General features: G+C 40.4%; 1 protein-coding gene across 12 annotated transcripts in view; it reads right to left on the reverse strand.

Annotated features, from left to right (window-relative positions):
• The window catches only part of PSD3 (pleckstrin and Sec7 domain containing 3), a 780,457-nt gene that overhangs the window by 419,836 nt on the left and 345,476 nt on the right, over positions 1–15,145 (reverse strand). Inside the window, exon 1 of one of the 12 annotated variants that reach the window (XM_053216474.1) lies at positions 11,172–13,139. The exons of 10 other annotated variants lie outside the window; for them this stretch is intronic. The gene's annotated coding sequence lies outside the window, so the exon portion shown is untranslated. Of the gene's footprint in view, positions 1–11,094; positions 13,140–15,145 lie in introns of those variants that run through there. One more of the 12 variants, XM_053216473.1, reaches the window with a different exon arrangement.

Raw genomic sequence — 15,145 nt, forward strand, 5'->3', positions numbered from 1 at the left:
GACGATGATGACAATGAAGATGATGATGATAGCTGACATTTCCTGCACACTTATTAGTTCCAGCCACTATGTTCAGCACTTCATAAGCATTATCTTAACCAAAACACCTCTAGGAAGCAGGCATTACTGTATTATTGCCCTTTTACAAAGGACAAAAGGGAGGTTTGGGGTTTGTTTTTTGTGGTTGTTTTTGTTTCTGCCCAAGGTCATACTGTCATGAAAAGGCCAGGTTGGGCTAGGAAGACAAATCTCCTGATACAGAAACAGGTTCTTAGCCTTACATGTGATTCTAGTCATTGTATACTTAGAATTCAGACCCTAAAAGAGGTGCAGCAGTTAGTTTAATGGGATTATAAATTTTAAAATATTTATGTCAAGACTTGTATTAAGACCCTTTAAATCATATAAATTATCTATAATTATCTAAGAGCAACAGCCTCCCAAGGATAATCTATAAGAGATCTGATAATTATTCATCAAATATGAAGATATCATAAAAAGAAAAGGAAGGTGTCCCTTTCAATCCCTTGAGAGTTCTAAAGAGGGTGGATTTCTACAAGGTAATCTCCCCTCTATTCTTTTTCATGCATTTGCAAATAATTTGAGGTAAACATGCCTATCTTCCATCAGGAGCTTGAAAACTCTATTATTGATTACTAGTTCCTCTAATTTAAGGCTATATGTATAAACAATTTAGAGCATACTTATTTTTGGCTAAATATAATAATGATCCTCCTTCTATTCACTATATTTATAGCTCTTACTGTTCTATACCCTTGAACCCAAACCACAGTGAGATTACACCATTTCCACTGAAAGCTCTGAAGCTAGAAAATCAAAACAGAACACACTGGATGTGCTTGCGATTTCAACCACAACTCCTACTCCACCTTAAATAGAATGGACTGCTTTCTCATGGCAAAATAAGATTTATTACTGGCAAAGTTAGAAGCACAAAAAACAATAACTTATAAGGGAAACTGTTCACTAGCAGGGTTCCTTTGCAACAGATTTTAATTGGGAGAAAAATAGAGCAAATTCCAGAATAATCTAGTCTGCACAGCATTTATTTTGGGTATAAAGAAAATGACATCATTATAGGGTTAGGATCTGAAATAACTGTCCCATACAAAACTGGTTACAATGACCAGTTCATTCCAAATTGGTGGGAAACGCTTTGCACTCAAATCGAGGAATGTACAGCCATAGATGCCTCAAAGCATGTCATATGAGTTCACAAACTAGCCTAGATTTTCTAAAACCTGGTTAATTTAAATAGAACAAAGTTTTAACTTGAGGGTAAGTTTGTTCTAAAGGGAAAAAAATCACTAGGTAAAAATATGATATATAGTAAATTAGAATACTTCTTCAAAAGTAAATAGCATCTTTCACTATTACTATTCTAAAAAGAGATTATATTACACATAGAAGACTGGTACATCTATACAGATATCTTGAAAAGGACAGGGAGAAGAGAGGCTGTCACCTCAGCAGTAAGCTACAGAAGTCTTGCAGTCTGCTGGAGTAGCTGCCCTGTGGGCCTTTGGCACCTGCAACCATCCCACTGACATGGTGCTGTCTGTGGTCCCAGAATTAGTGACACAGGCAGGGTGGCAACCCCGTCTTCAGTCATCACTTCCAGGGGATAGGCAGGGCTTCGGGAGACAGGTACTTCCAAACAAAGAGAGCTCTGTAACCACCCCATCAACACCCTCTTAGTTGTGTCAGTCACACATGTGGGGGCTACTTAAGCCCTCAGACTCCCTCCTCACCCTCCCTTCTGCCCACAGGTATAGCTTTGCACATCTCATTACTACATCAGTTAGGAAACGGCAGAAGGGAGAAATACAATAAATCAAACTAGTCTAAGAGTCTGACAGGAGAGAATATGGAAACTATTGTTTTGAATAAACATATACAGTATAGGTAAATAAAATCCTTTCTTCTGCTGACCAATAGCATAGATAACTAAATGCAATTGTAATAATCTGCATTCATATTGATACCCTTCACTTAAGTCAGTGGTATGAGCCTAAACAAAAGAGTTCTCCAGGAATGGGAAGAGTGGTATCCCTCATTAAGAGAGGATGCATATTAAATTTAGGGCAATCTGCCAACTCTGAAGTTGTCCTGTGGTGCTAAAAAAAAGTAAAAATAGGAAAAGGAGATTTTCAGATCTCCTCATGACCAGAAAATATTCTTAATAAGCCATTCAATGCATGTACTCAACTTTTCAATCAGAATACAAATGTTTTGATTGGCACTATCATTATCAAGAAGGCAAAGGCAAGCAATTCCCTGATGAAACACTGATATTCCCTTGCTAAACCTCACCTTAGGGTTCGAAAACAAAAGCAGGTCCTTCAACCCGGATACCAAGAGACATTTATTACAAGCTTGGAACAACAAATGTCCTTGAGACTTTTGTTGAAGAAAAAACAAATGGAACGGGAGATCAGCAGAAAAGTTTCTATGACCACGTGGAGGGAGGGATTTTCCTCGTGAAGGTACAGATAGTTCAAAAGTTCTGCCACCACTACGAGAAAAATTCAAGTAATCACTCATGTTTCTGGGAGACTGTCCTCCTTACAGAGAGAGCCTCAGGCTGCTGATACCTTCATAAATGCTAAAATCAGTATACTAACCAAAAAGAAGAATCAATTTTAAAACACTGTGGTAACCTGAACTTAGCATTGCACAAAAATTAAAAGACAGCTTCTGCCTTCAAGGAGGTAGTAAGCTCTATAAGCCTCAGAAGAACCTGACTGTTCTTACTCTCCTTTTTCCTCACTGCCACTCCTTTCCCATGGTCTCACAAATGAAGAAGAAAATTACAGGGTTATAGCATGTTGGCTCTGGAAAAAAATCCACATATTGCCTAGCCCAACTCCCTCATTTTACAGGCAAGATCAGCTCAGAAATGGGCAAGTGACATGCCCAGAGCCACAGAGGTAATGTGAAGTACTCGAAAAAACCCAGTCTCCCAAGTGCCAGCTCCATACTTCTTCAGTTCAAAGGGGAGAGAATTTTTCTCCTAAATGCAGAGGATACAATATCCATACACTGGACAACTAAGAACCAAGCGAGAAATACATGGACTCTAACCTCCTACATTCTGGTTTCATTTCAGCTGCTGTGAGTCACTTCTGCTTTCTTTCATGGGAGAAACAAGGACTCTGAGAAAGGATAAAGAACGTAATGATCAGTTACTTCCTTCAGCCAAGAGAAGGAGAATTCTAATTCTCTACTATCTCTGTGCTCACCTTCCTAGGAGAGAGCATTTGAGATTTCAAAATAAGTATTTATCAGTCAACTCAGACAGAAAAAGGGTAATTGGTAGATGTCGCTTCCATGGAAGAACAGTGCAAAAGTCAAGCTGTGTACACAGCCCAAAACAGACCACAAAAGAATGGAAAACGGCCTCTCCCTCCACTTGCTCTCCATCTCATCAATGCTTAGCAATGTGATGCTATATAATGTAAGATTTAGCTATTACTAATTCTTGGTGTTATTCTACCTGCTCCAATTTCACAGTCTCTTCATTGTTTTCCAATGTGGTCTTGTACAGAAGTTTCTAATTTGTCACAAAGAGCTAATCTAAGGAGCCAGAATTCATATGATTTCATACAGTCAAGTAATAGATTTTTGGCGTTGGAAATACACCTTATGAAGTATTTAATCTAATCTTATTTTCCAGATGAGTGAATGAAGAGAGAATTTAAAAATTTAAATACAGATAGAGGTGCCTGGGTAGCTCAGTCGGTTAAGCATCTGATTCTTGATTTCGGCACCCGAAGGTCATGATCTCACAGTTAGTGGGATCAAGCCCAGCATTGGGCTCGGGGCTGACAGCTTACAGCCTGCTTGGGATTCTCTGACTCCCTCTCTCTCTCTCTGCCCCTCCCTTGATGGTGCACGTACTTCTCTCTATCTCTCTCACTCTCTCTCTCAAAAATAAACATTAAAAAAAAGAAGAAGATTTTAGATACAGACAGAACTAGGGCCAGAGCCCAAGTCTTTCAACTCCTAGCACAACACTCTTCCTACCGCTTGCATCACCAGCAGACATGGGACTACTGTAGACGCCCACCTTCCACAGACAGGTCTGGAAGCAACCCCTGGGCTCATCAGAGTCTCACTGGTCTTAGATGTGCAATGGCCACAGCAACTTAAAGTCCTTGTCCATCAGTGGCTACTGAGGCTTAGCAAGATAAGAATGTGGACTGGAGAAACAATAGGGGAGACATGAGCAAGGCTGAATATTCAGAGAAAGGAAAAGATCCCATGACAACCTGAATTCTAAGGATAAAAGGAGCTAGGAAAGGCAGAAGAAGGAAAGCAGGGAGGAGAAAACATGCTATCAAAAAAGCAAGTGAAAAGAATGGCATCAGAGCACAGAAAGGATAGCAGTGGCCACATAATATACAGTATTTTGAAGGGGGAAAATCCCTAAATCCTGTTTTTTTTTTTTTCACAATGAGACTTTCTCTGCAAGTTGTTTAAGAAGGTATACCTAATTCAATTTTTAATCAACCAGATGTACAGTTACAGCACACTGCTATCTTCAGGTATGTTTTCATAAAACTGAGTATAACACAAGATAAATATTACTTCTACACTAGTCAACCATGGGTAGATTTTAATACTTAACACATATTGGGCAGGGCAACCCCACCCTTGGCTCACAACCTAGCTTCAGCAGATGAATCTCTCAGCCTATTTCCAGAGCTGGCTCCATGGCTGTGTGGCCCTGAGACCTCCCAAGAAGACCTCAATACCACAGGAAGAGATACTGCTGACTCAGGAGATGACCAGCTCTCACTTTGAGGCAACCATATGAGGCCAGGCATGAAGTTAAGAATCAGTACGTAGCAATGTTGGCATTTCAGAATCTACTGACTGCAACTCAAATGTAAGTGCTGTATATTCTCTCTCATGTTAGGATATTTCTGAGAATAGTCTTTTGTATGTGTGTAATAGTGGGTGCCTATTTTGTTCAACCTAAATTTCCCATGAAATATTTTAATACATTTTTTCCTTTAAAAAGAAAAGTTATTTTCAAAGGATTAGGCTGTGAAATCCATATTGCTTACCAAGGAGGAGCCTCTGAGTGATCAATTTACCAGGACTCTACAGAGAAGGTGGGCAGTTTCTTGTTACATTAAAATATGCCAACATTTTTTGGCTGTCAAGTGGATATTTTGGTTCCCTCATTTTTAAGCTTAAGAAAATACCCAGCAATTTCCATGGTAAATTCAAAGTCATAATCAGGGATAGGACACACTGCCAGAAGCCAAGCTATCCAACCAGCCTGATGGCAGGGCCCGGGCGGTGGACGGATCAGGACTGCAGGGCAGCCCACCGACAGTGAAGCTTCTTGTACTCCCACTTTTATGTAATTTGGCCTTAATAAAAGTATTAAGGGGAGTTGTCTGTTGGAGAATTGCCCTCGACAGGCCCCCTGGGAAAAGAACCATTAGGGAAAGAAATAAGGTTCCACAAGGAAATTGTGCGGCCTTACATTTAGCCCTTGCCACCCCTTATAAAGACTCCTCTATCTAAAGGAAGGATAGCCCCATACATTTGCCAGCGAAGGAAGGAACAAATGGATTTGAAAGCCCCACTCCGGCAACAAAGGAGTGTATCTATGGGCACAAGTTACTCCAACCCCTAGGCCCACTCGGCCCCCAGGAGGCATTCAGATGATGACTGAACCTAGTCAGTTAAGGTACAGAATGGTTCATTAGTTCCTAGGTGCATTGTCTCTCTGAGAATGCATAAGGCATGGGTTCCTAAGGCCCTCTTGGCCCCCTCCTGGCACCTTGGACCGAGGCGAACACTTTTGTTCCTCAAACCACAAATGGTTCGGGGAAACAACTAAGAGGTCATGTCCCTGTAACTGTTCCACATGAGGTGTTGAGAGATAGATGACCTTTCATGAAAACAGCAAAGCAAAAGCTTTATAGATTATAAACATAGATACATAATGAAAATAATGTAAGAAATTAATCAATAAGGAAAGGGCAAGAGGGAACGTTATGAGAAAATAACCATGTTATTCCTTAAAGGGTGATTACACATAGGAACATTTTTAGAATTCGGTAATGCCAGAAAACGTAGGTGACGCACGCTACAAGGAAATTGCTAACAAATATAATGCCACATTTGCCACAATAAAGCGGCCAGTCCAACACACTGCTGTTGTCTGTGTCCATTTTTATTTTTGTTTTATTTTATTTTCACTTTTTCACTGACGCCATTCATCCTTCGGGAACGCTTGGACCTGCTGGAGCTGCACTCCAGCAACACACCAGCTTCCCAAGGACAAGATGCCAGAAAATGTAAAGCCAAACCTATTTTATACTGACTTAGTCCTTAGGTTTAGTCTTCATTACCTTCTAAAACTGTTGGCCATATCCCCACCTCGAGTACTGAAGCAACCCTTATACAGTTGACATTTAAATAGGCATTGATTTGCTTGGCACAAAGTATATGCAAGGTAAATATATGAGATTCCCACCTCTGGGAACTAGCAAGAAGTGTGAAATGTTGATCAACAGAATCTCTCTACTTGTATTGCAACTGGAAGGGTCTACAACAGAAATAATTCCTAGAACACATGGTCCTACACTTGGGCTACTCAGCCAATCACATAAGAAATCTGTGTTCCACTCACCAACCATTGCCTTTTTAAGTCATGAGTCTTGGAATTCTTTAGCTGAATTGTTTAAATAAGGACACTTTGCATGGGCCTCTGACAGCTGGCTCAGCTGACCAAAGAACTCACTAAATACAAAAGTTACTATCTACATAATGACTATCTCATGCTACTTGGGCCCATCCTAAGCCTTATGATTTGTGCTCTGCAGAGATAGTTTTTAACTGTGTTTTGTTTTGTTTTTTATCTTAGCAGGGAAACACTGAAGAAATACAAATGTTTCCCTATCATTCCATCACCTAGAAATGCACTCTCGTCCTGGGAAAGCAAGACTAAAATGTCCACACATGATGAATGTGTACCTCTAGTCAACAAGATTTAGATAAAGAACTTAAGAAACCAAGTTGGATGAACAATACTGAGAACCAAGCCACAGCAATGCAAGTATCTCACATACAGCCTGGCAAAAGGCCCCTCCTCTGCCCTGAAGGGATTATTGCCTCCAGCTCAAACAATATTCATTTTCCATTTCTTCTCATGGTGGCATCTCTATTTCAGCTACCATCAAACAGTTACCAGCTACCATCACCTATCCTTTTTCTTTCTCTCCCTTCAAGTACTCATAGCTCCCATAACAACAGATCTGAGACGTGGAAGCCCTGATCAAAGATGACTAGTTCTAGATGTCTATAAAACAGAGCATGTCAAGGTCAATGGGTCACAGGCAGGACAATACAATACTCACTCCTAACCACTCTGTCATCCTTAAAGGGCTCTCATTATATTTAGGTCTCACATGTCAGCACAGCATCCCTCAAGTTGGTGTTTAGCCTCATTACTTACTTGTCGTATCTTTCTGAAGATAACTGTCCTAAGTTGTTTAAAAGAGAAAGCAAGAATTGGCAAAAATGGTGGATATAATAAGGTAGAGAAAAGACAGAAAAAGGAAGGTATCTAGTCACCATCTCCATCCCACATACAATAAAGTTTTCTGTCCAACTGCCTTTGTTTCACAGATGAGAAAACTGAGAGAACAAGAGAAGGACCCTTCCTTCCCAGGTCTCACAATTACTAGCAGAGTTGGGCCAACAGAGATACTCAGGCCTCAGTTCTCAGTGCTTCCTCTGCTAAAAAGTAGGGTCTTAATAAAGGACCAGCTGAATCAACAAAAGGGAGTGGCTTACTTGAGAACATTCTGAGCACAGAATTTATATTGCCCTCCCCCTTTCTGAATGTAGGTTTATGGAGCATTCAACAGCAGATGGGATAAACCACATTCACAAAGAGGTGGGATCAAGTCCAATGACACCAAATACTAGACAACCATTTCTCCTTCTCCAAAATACAGATAGTTCAACATACCCAAGCCAATTAAGAGGAATAAGCCAGTCCTTTCAAAAATCGATTAAGAAAAACAAATTTAAAAATCCACAGAGCACTTTGCAGTTTATCTAGAACTTTCATATACCTTGTTGTATCTGACCCTCACCATAGTCTCATTTTCCAAGTAAAGAAACAGAAAACCAAAGAAACCTTGCCCCAGCTCACAGCTGGTAAGCAGCAAGGCTGGGAGTTGAGCACATATCTTCCAACTCCACATTCAGTGCATCTACTTGTACACTACCTCCACCCAATGTTATTAATGACAAAAAGCCAAGCACAACAGTAGCTCAAAGGGCTGACTGAACCACACCCTCTAGCCAGCTAAACAATGACTAAAATCCTTGCTGGAACCCCAAACAGGCTCTGCCTCCCCAGAATTCCAGGATTGAACATTTTCACAGTAGGTTCAGACCCAGGCATCTGAGAAAACCCCAATGCCTCACTATCCTTCATGAACTCTAGCCTGATCACATGAATGACACTAGTGTGGCTAGAGCAGGACCTGCCAAGTTCATTGGGCTCTTGGTGACACAACCCAGCTGTGCAGGCAGGTTCCCTACAAGGGAGCTCCCAAACATTCCAAACATTGTGCTGCAGAACTGGAGGGAGGAAATAAGCTGCAGAGGGAGCTGGCAAATCTGACACAACCTTCCATTCCACATTTGCACTTTTGCACCAGTAAAGCAGTTTAAAATATGCTCCCCAAGAGTGGCACAGAGCATGATTTAAAGAATACACTAGAAACCATCAGCAGGTTCTGAGAAGTGGGAACACAGTGGGAACAAAGAGAACTTCAATTTCAATTTTTACCATTGGTACATATTCCTTTCATATTTTTAAAAACTAGTTCAAAATTAAATTTAAAATCTATAATGACTTCACTGGAAAGTCATGGAGGCAAACAGAAAAACTTACACTAGATTAAGTTAACTAATAACACACAAGAAAATCATTTTAAACCAAAGCTTTGGAAACACTGATGTAGACATGAGACCTTTAAAAAGCAAAATAAGGGAAAAAGACTCATGTACAAATTTTATGAATTTTCCCTTCACAGTAATATAAGAATAGAGCAATTTTTGGATAAGCAAAATATCTGTTAGTAGTTAGTACTTTGTGCTAGGCATTTTATCTTATTTAATCTCAATACCATGGAAGAAATGATATTATCCACAAGTTATAGTTCAGGAAACAGAAATTAAGCAGCTTCAAAGAGCTGCACAGCTACTAACACCTGGGGCATAAAGATAGAAATACCCAAGCTGGAAATAAAGATAAACCCTATAAGGACAGCCACCACTGCATGGCAAAAGACAACTGCACCTATGGAAAGAACACAGAAAGGAATGGTCTGATTTTGACAATAATTTCAGCTCTACTCCCAATGTGGGTCACTTTCCTCCTGTGAGGTCCCCATGTGGGCAGTGCTGGGCTCCATATTCAGAGATGATGGAACTGAGACACAATCAGTAGGACATGAGTATAAAGAAGTTTTCACAAAGTGTTGTTGGATTTGCATTAATCTACCCATTTTTCTCCCTCAGCCCTTCTTGACACCCAAGGCTCCATTTGAGAGATGACTGATGGGGCAGTGGGGGGCTGACTGCCATGGTGCCATGGGGAACACAGCACTACCTGGAACCCTGCCACACTTACAGTGTGAGCATATATACCCACAACTCCACATTCATTATCACCATTCTCTAAGGTCTAAGTCCTCTCACGTGCCTGATGTAAGGAAGAACAAGTTAAAAATAACGATAGCCTAAGTTTATTAATATTTACTGAGCTTTTATTACCACAGGAGAAATTCTGCGAAGTGCATCCCGTGCACTGCACCTCAGTCAATCTTCACAACCACCACCCCTCAGGAGAGGTGCTATCACCATGTCTAGATCACATACGAAGAAACGGAGACTGAAGAGTGGTTAAGTAACTTACTAGAGGCCAAACTGTAAGAAAGAGAGCTAAAACTCAATCAGCGAACCTGTAATTCCCAAGTCCAGGCACTGTGCCTCTCACAATATATGTTTCCCATCTTTTTTTTCAACTATTCTCTTTTGTCCTTTATTATTAAAGCTACAGAACAAAATATCCAATTAGAAAAAGGCATTTTTTAATACTAATGGGCTATGTAAGATAAATGACATTATAAAATACTGGAAATATAAATTTAAAATTATGGACTTAAACTCTGTAATCAAGGCAAGAAATTTCAATATACCCCATACATACCCACCAACACATCTGTTATAATCAGCTGAATGTCCTGTACATTCAAATACTAGGGTCCTCACAGGCTCTTGGGTGTTCATGAGCCCTTTGACCCCAAGCATCTCAAGAAGGGACAAAATACCAACACACTGGGCTCAAGCTCCCTTCTTTACCACTGCTGACTTTATTTATGTCTTGCACTTGTCTGTGCCTATTGAGTATGAAAAAAAAAGAGGCCTTCCCAGAGATAAACTAAGAAGCTAAAATTCCCTCAGTTCCAGAAAAAGATACTCCCTATGCCTTTTTTTCTTTAGATAACTAGCTAACCTTTGAAGTTTCAAACCTAATACTAAATTCTAAGACGAATCATGTTTCTATACTAACAGCACAGCCAACTTCCCTTAAAGCAGATGTACACCGAAATGAGAATGACAGCCTTGCACAGTTGTCAGACGGATCCCACTAAATGACCAAGTTCAAACTGGGAAGCTTCCAATGTCTGGATGCAGTTTCATAAAAAATAGCTGAAATTAGCACACTACAGTCTAGGAGCACCAAGCTATGTCTAACCACCTCAAAAGAGCAACACAACTTAAATGAAAAAATTGCAACATGCCCAAACATTACAGACCCTGTAACAAATATACCCTCTTCATTTCTGTCAGCCTCGTTTAGAAAACAATGTATATGAACTATCATTTTCCTAAGTTTCTAAGACTTTCTTACCATGATTCCCAGTTTAAATCAAACAGTTTAAAATCCAAGCAATTTTCTGTAACTACAATTATACATAACCCAGTACTGCCCAGGACAAAGAAAATAAACTGAATTCCAGTTACCTCCGTCAGCAAACAGTCTGCCCATAATTTTGTGAAGAATACAAAGAACATTCTCCCGTTCCATCTGTTCAACAAACCTTCATCTTCAGCAAGGGCTCTTTTAATGTACTTCTATAGCTGCTCCGGTTGTAAGTACAAACTGCTACACGCTGACTCTGCAGTGACATTCTCCCAGAATGCTACTATGTCCCTCAGGGGCTGAGGGATAAGAACTTGAAAGAAGTTACAGGAGAACTCCCCCAACCCCCTCCACTTAGCCTCAACAGGCAGCTTCCCTCCAAGAGATCTGCTTCAAAAGTCCAGACCCAGTGAAGTCACACATGACCTCACAAACCTCCAATTTAACTCTTCAGAAGCCAGACGGCAAGCTGACAATAGGGAGAAAGGACAATTGTCTTAGTTGATTTGGAGTGTTTGCTCTTTTGGGAGAAAGAGGTTTGTCCAACATCATTTCAAAAAAGAAAAAAAGAAGAAAGTAATTTCACCATTGTTCTTCCATAATAACACTAAGGTTTTTGAAGTACTGTTTTTGAAGACTCTAAGTTCTGGCAGCACACACTAAAGAATGACTGAAAGAGGAAAAAAAAACCTAATCCATTTAGATTTTATAAAATTCACACTTAATCTTGTGATCTGTGTTTTCCTATTTTCATTTCTACTTTTGTTTCTGCTTTTCCGCTATCGTTGAAATTAAAGTATTCATTTTCCCTGTTGTTCAAGTTCCGCGTCAGACAACCAGAGGTGGACAGGCAACACTCACAGCTGTCAGACACAACAGCAACCGCCTGCAGATGCATCTCAGAAACCGGGAACTATAAGAGTCCCATAAAGGCCAGTCAGCAGACCCAACTAATGGATAACAGAGTCCACATTCAGTGCCCCTAAAGGGAAAGGAAACTTCATTCTGTTTCCCATGCTTTTTCTTTGGACAACAGCTGTTTTTGTTAGGATATTGGAATTACAAGGATCCAGGAGGTAGAATAAGTAAAAATTACTTTATAAACAGAAGTAGATAAAATTATATCCTCTCAAAGAAAATGTAATACGCCCTTTCAAGAATGCCTTGATTCACCCAGAAAATGATTACAACTTACTGTCCAGCAATTTTGTTCCTAAATATATACTTAGCCTAGAGAAACTCTCCCATAAGTGCACAAGAAACAACAAATTAGAATGTTCACTATCAGGCCATTTGAGATAACAAAAATACAAGGCAGCCAAAGTGTTCATAAATAGGAAAATGGAAAAATAAATTACAGTATACATCCATGTAATGAATACTATATAGCAAATTAATAAAGTAGGACTTTATGAATCAGTAATAATGAATTTGAAATGTTGAGCAAAAAAGTGAGTTACAACAGGAAAGAAGAAGGTAACATTTATATAAAGTCTAAAAACATGAAAAGATACTATCTAGTGTCTACAGATGCACACTTGTATAGGAATGACAGACACCCACAGGCCATGGTTACCCTAAGGAAGAGAAAAAGAGGAATGCAAACAGGGAGGCATTCACCAAGTTGGCAATTCATTTGCAATGTTTCTTTCTTAAATTGGCTGGTGAGATCACAAGTGTTTATTATTTTCCATACCCTTGGGATGCCTAAAATGTTTCAGAAGTTGTAAAATGTCAACTGCATAATGCCTGCCTTTGAGCACAGTGGCACCTGTTCAGTCTGAAAGATTAACAGAAGAGGCAAAGAGGTTCACAGTCCCCTCAGCTCCCAACTCTCAAGTCCCCAAATTCAAGCAGCTGTTACTAATTCTGCCTCATTTTGGCTCTGTCTGGACAATCACCCTGCACACTCCCCACCAACAATCATTTACACACATCCACCTCTGCCTTCAAAACCCACCACAGAGACGCTTGGGTGGCTTAGTCAGTTAAGCATCCGACTTCGGCTCAGGTCATGATCTCACGGTTAGTGGGTTTGAGCTGCATGTGGGGCTCTGTGGTGACAGCTCAGAGCCTGGAGCCTGCTCCTGATTCTGTATCTCTCTCTCTCTCTCTCTCTCTCTCTCTCTCTCTCTCTCTCTCTCTCAGTCTCTCTGCCCCGCTCCCACTAGTACACAGTCTCCCTCTCTCTCTGTCTCTCTCTCACTGTCTCTCTCTCTCTCTCAAAAATAAATAAGCATTAACACACACACACACACACACACAAAAGCAACACTTCCAGGAGGGCCTCTACAATACTTCCTGGAAGTAGCCTCAGCCTCAGACCCTTACTGTCTGGCTCTCTAGGCCTTGTAGTAAAAATATTTGTGAAGTTGTCCGCCTCTTCTCTGGCGGACACCAAGTACCTAGTATAGAGGAGCTGCTAATTAAGTTCTTCACTAAACAAAAACCTAGTCTCTAATATGTGCTGGACCCTGTTAACACTGAGTGTCAAGACTAAAGACTCAAGAAGATCACTGTCCATACCTAGCTAAGTACATTACAGGATGAATCCTAAAACTATTGTTAAGGGAACTTTTATGGTTTTGCTTTGCAACATTCAATACCTCTTATTTTCTCTGTACTAAAAATTTTATATTACTACTCTTAACTAGAAAATGTCATGTTCTTTGTGTTGCAGTGGAGCTGCTAAATAGATAAACACAGTGAAACAAACTGTCACTAAAAATCCTCACCTTCAAGTAATCTAAGGCTCTTAGAATTATTATTACAGATATACAACATCCTAAATCGACCTGACCAGAGCTCTTTCATATCAGGTGACTTTGAAAAAGTTTTAAAGAAAATAGCTCGGGGCACCTGGGTGGCTCAGTTGGTTAAGCGTCCGAGTTCAGCTCAGGTCATGATCTCACAGTCTTTGAGTTCAAGCCCCACGTCAGGCTCTGTGCTGACAGCTCAGAGCCTGGAGCCTGCTTTGGATTCTGTCTTCCTCTTTCTGTGCCCCTTCCCCACTCATGCTCGCTCTCTCTCTCTCTCTCTCTCTCACTTTCTCTCTCTCTCAAAAATAAATAAAAAAACATTAAAAAATGTTAAAGAAAATAACTGAAGCAGTGTTATTACTGATAATAACGGACAACATATTTTGAGTACTCCATCAAGTGGAAGTAAATTATTATCTCTTTTCCCAGGTAAGAAAGTTGAGGTTTAGGGAAATAATTTACCAAAATTTGAACCAAGGCAATCTGACTTAAGAACCCACACTGTTTATAAGAAACCATACCGTTTCCTAGCAGGAAAATGGATCCACCCCAATTATATTTCTAGAGTAAGGATGGGCACCCCATGATCACTACACCAAAGATGAAGTAAGAAATCATTACAAGGTTCACAGCCAGGACCACTCACTGTTACAAACCTCTGTTAGACTCATCCCTGCCACTAGCACAGTAACCCTGCTCACCTGAGAATAGGGACTATCTTACTTAGCTTTATATTCTGCCTTTAAACAGTTTCCAGTGTTTCTCAAACTTTAAAGTACTCATGAATGACCTCAGAATTTGTTAAAATAGTTAAAATACACATTTTGATTGAATACATCAGGGGTGAGGTCTGCGTTACACATTTCTAACAAACTCCAAAAGGAGAGGTTGACAGTCCAAGCTGAACATCAGGATCACCCGGGAATTGTTTTCATATTTTTTTAACGTTTTATTTAAAGAGAGCATGAGCAAGGGAGGGGCAGAGAGACAGGGAGACACAGAATCTGAGCTGTCAGCACAGAGTCCAACGTGGGGCTCGAACCCACGAACCGTGAGATCATGACCTGAGCCAAAGTCCAACTGAGCCACCCAGGCACCCCAAACAGTGATAGCTTTAAAAGATTCCCAGGTGGGGGCGACTGGGTGCCTCCATCAGTTAAGCGTCAGACTCTTGGTTTTGGCTCAGGACATGAGTTCAACATCAGGCTCTGAGCTAATGGTGTGGAGCCTGTTTGGGATTCTCATTCTCTCTCTCTCTCTCTCTCTCTCTCTCTCTCTCTCTCAAAACAAATAAACTTTAAAGCTATCACTGTCCAGATGTCACCCTCCACCAACAGAATCAGAATCTCTGTTGGTGAAGCATGGGAAATTGGAATTTTAAAAAGCTCCCTAT

Source organism: Acinonyx jubatus, chromosome B1 (genome assembly GCF_027475565.1).
Source record: "Acinonyx jubatus isolate Ajub_Pintada_27869175 chromosome B1, VMU_Ajub_asm_v1.0, whole genome shotgun sequence".
In the NCBI taxonomy this organism is placed as follows: Eukaryota; Metazoa; Chordata; class Mammalia; order Carnivora; family Felidae; genus Acinonyx; species Acinonyx jubatus.